Source organism: Pteropus medius, unplaced genomic scaffold, assembly GCF_902729225.1.
Source record: "Pteropus medius unplaced genomic scaffold, Ma_sr-lr_union100, whole genome shotgun sequence".
NCBI classification, from domain to species: domain Eukaryota; kingdom Metazoa; phylum Chordata; class Mammalia; order Chiroptera; family Pteropodidae; genus Pteropus; species Pteropus medius.
In genome coordinates this window covers 30,187,948-30,191,836 of record NW_024349802.1, presented here as the reverse complement: position 1 = coordinate 30,191,836, position 3,889 = coordinate 30,187,948, and the positions used below count along the sequence as shown (strand labels likewise).

At 34.7% G+C, this 3,889-nt stretch overlaps 1 non-coding gene across 1 annotated transcript; it reads right to left on the bottom strand.

Moving 5' to 3' along the window:
• Positions 1-3,103: 3,103 nt before the first annotated feature.
• Positions 3,104-3,210, bottom strand: LOC120581880 (U6 spliceosomal RNA). The gene has a single exon (XR_005647397.1). It is a non-coding gene; the product is annotated as a U6 spliceosomal RNA (small nuclear RNA).
• Positions 3,211-3,889: the final 679 nt, after the last annotated feature.

Sequence of the window (3,889 nt, the reverse complement as noted above, 5' to 3'; positions counted from 1 at the left end):
TATCCACTGTTTTCACTGGTCTGCTCCCTAAGGTCTAACCCACATTGGAGAATTCCTACCCGCCTCAGAGGGTGTCTGCTTCTTCTTGATCTGGATCTTGTTTTTTGAATCTAATCTTCAGAACAGATGATTGGGAGGGTGGGGAGGCATGTGGCTTCTATAAGTTTATTTTCAGCCAGAGCCTAGGAGAGGGGAAAAGAGGCCTGGAGTCCTGCATGAGGTTTCTTTCTGATCCTGGGTGAGTGGGCATCCTGAAGCCTCCATAGCTGTTTGATGTACATTATTGTGGCAGATCACTGTGACTCGTTTGGTTTAACTGGCTGACAGAGCCATCTGTTGTCAGGGCATCCAATTCAGAACTGTCCAGTCAGGGAGCAAAATAAAACATATCTCTGAATCACAGGACAGAAGGAGAGCTGCAGTCATCTGCATTTTTTTTTTAAATAAGGTTTTCCCTGCAAGCAGGTGGAAGGATGTACCTTAAAGGGCCTCTGTGATTGGCTCCCAGCCAGTCTTATGAATTTTTCACAGCTGGCATCAAGATAAACTAATTTTTTACTAAATTGACCCCTATTACTTTCATTTTCATAGCTCACAACCAATTGCTGAGATACAATTTAGTACAATACAATTAATATTATAGCATCTTTCATAGTAAAGCATCCAAAAAAAAAAAAACAGTTAAAACCTAAGTTATCCACCGGTGGGGATGGAGGATGTAAATAGGAAATAGAGAAGACAACATAAACCTCAGAGAAAAGAGAGCTCTGAGAAATCTACAACATTTTCTGCTGCTTATACTGAGAAAGAAAGGCATTGTGGAAAATAAGAGAGGCAACAAATGATCGACAATTACTTCACTAAGACACTTCTAAGAATTTAAGACATCTCCCAAAGGAGATGACATATAAGTTGGGCCTTGAGAAAGAGTGAGGGAAGGAGGAATGCCAAGCTGGTGAAAAAAAAAAGGAAGACTTTCCCAAGCAAAGTGAAAAACATGTGCAGGAGCAGAGGGCTATGAAAAAGCAGACGTGGCCCCCATGCTGTGACACCTGCCTTTACCTCCTTGTCATTTCCTACCACTATGCTACCACCTAAGGTATTTATTTATTTGTATATCAATTTGGACACACATCACTTCTATTTTAGTCGATGAATTATCCATTTCTGGCATTATTTGTAGTGATGCTCAAATTGTTCCATTTTTGGACATCGGTAGCCCCTTCGGTACATCTCCAATATTATTTGAGTACTTTCCTACTTTCCTCAGACAACTCGTTTTGTATATATTTTTTAGCTTTAGCTCTGGAATTAATCATTCCTCCAAAGAGCGCTGGTAATTTTTAGTGGAGAATGGTGTTGAAGAGCCAATATCTGAGTACCAGCTGTGCTCATTGCTACTAGTTACTTCATTGCTTTCAACCTCATTCAGTGTTCAGAGCTAGGAAACACAACACAAACACATACACACACATATTTCTGAATCTACCTATTTATATATTAACAACGAATTTATCTGATAATTCCAATATTGGTCCAACACCCTTGTGTTTATTCTAGCTATTTCTCCTCTATATTTATAATTCCAACAGAGAAAGCTCTGCCACCTATTTACATTAACATATTTACTTATTTGAGCAGTGACAGAACATTTCAGAATTAGTTGTCATTTTCAAAATCATTCCTACTAAGTAGAGTTAAATATTTGTTTTTGGAGAGTAAAATTCATATACAGCACAATATACAAATCTGAAATGTACAATTTAATAAATTTTGATATGCCTGTACCTATGTAAATCATACTGCTATTAAGACATAGAAGCTACCATCATTGTAGAAAGTTTTCTCTTGCCTCTTCCTGGTAAATTCCCAGCCCTGATAGATTAGTTCTTCCTCTCCTAGAAATTCATATGGTGTGTATCTGTGTGTGTGGCGGGGGAGGGGGGGCACTTCATTTGCTCAATATATTGTCTAAAAGATTCACCCATGTTGTTGTATGAGTCAGTAGTTTTTTTTTTCATTTTTACTGCTTAATATTATTCTCTTGTATGAATATATCAAAATTATCCATCTAGTCTTTTGTTGATAGGCATTTGGGTTGTTTCTTGCTCTGAAATGTCATGAATAAATCTGTTATGAACATTTTCCATAAAGACTTGTGTGGAAATATAGTCTCCTTTCTCTTGGACAAATCTCTAGGAGTGTTTAGATCATAGAGGGGATATATGCTCAACTTAAAAAAAAAACACAGTTTTCCAAATTGATTGTACTATATTACACTCTGTATCACTGCTTGCTTCATATTTTTGACAAAATTTAGTATTATCGATCTTTTTAAACTTAGCCATTCTGCTAAGTGTGGAGTGGTACCTCTTTGATTTAATTGAATTTTCCTGCAGACTAATGATGTTGAATTCTCTTTTTCTTTTACTTATCGGCCATATGTATTTCTTCCTTTGTGAAGCCTCTATTTGGGTCTTTTTTTTTTTCATTGAATTGTTTGTTTTTTCATTATTGAATTGTAGAATACAAGTTCTTTTCCTTTGCCAGATATATGTTTTGCAAATGATTTTTCCTAGGCTACTTTCAGGTCATAAAGCTATTTTCTTAGGTTTCTTATATGAGCTTTATAAGCTTAGATTTTTAAAATTAGGTCTGTGATCCATATTAAATTAACATGTGACATGATATAGAGATCAAGTTCATTTTTTCCATGTGGATTTCTAGTTGTTGAAGCACTGTTTATTGAAGTCCTTTAGTGCTCCTATCGAAAATCAATTGACTGTGTAAGTGTGGGTGTATTTTTGAATTCTCTATTCAGTTTTATTTAACTATCATCTCACAAATACCACACTGTCTTGATTAATGTAGCTTCATAGTAAGACTCAAAGTCAGAGAATATTGGCCCTCCTATATTATATTATTTTCTTTAAGATTCACTAAATAGATAATCATGCCATCTGTCAATATTAACAGTTTCAATTCTTCCTCTCTAATCTTTCTCTTTTTTTCTTGCCTTATTACACCCTTTTAAACTTCTACTACAATGTAGAATATAAATGGCGAGAGAGAATATTTTTGCCTTGATCATTCTCTTAAAGAGAAAAATATGGAACCTCTCATAAATGTTTATGTAATCCTTGTACAGGATTCACGCTAGTCATCTCTGCTCTGTTCTAAAATTAATATATATGTCATTGAAACAAACATATATTCCTTTGCAAATCTGTGGCTTCCTTGAGGTCAGAACTTATGATTGAGTCATCATTCTAGTCCAGTAACCTAGCATAATGCCTCAAACGTGTCAGAATTTCAAAAAGCTTTTTCAAAAACATGAGTTTAAAAGAAAAAAAAAGATTGTTTTTAAGAGATAACTCTAAGAGCATAGGACCTTATTTCCCAGAGGATATTCTGTCGAATACTTGCTCTAAGAGAAGTTATAATGTTAACTTTTTAAAATATACTTTTGATATATTTGGGGAATTCTGGATTAAAAGAGGAATCAGATTTAACTATCTAATAAAGTAGACAACTTATAGGTACAACTCATGCATAAAATTCTATGATATTTCTGTGTAACTAATTCCTTTATAATCCCCATTTCTAATGATGGGTAAAAAATAATAATGTAAACTTTCCAATTATAGGTAACTCAATCTTTTCCAGTTTAAGATCTTCTCACTTAGATCGATGTTCTCTCAATTTAAAGTTTAAACTCTCTTTCAAACAATTTTTCCTCCAAATGGTCTCCTGCAATTTCCTCTTTAAAATGGTGTCTGGAATGAGGATAAATGCCTTTCACTTGTTGAACTCTGATTGAGGCTTATCTTGTCTCACCTAACTTTGGGCAGTGAATTTTTTTCTGTGTCTGGTTCTCCAGTGACTGTAA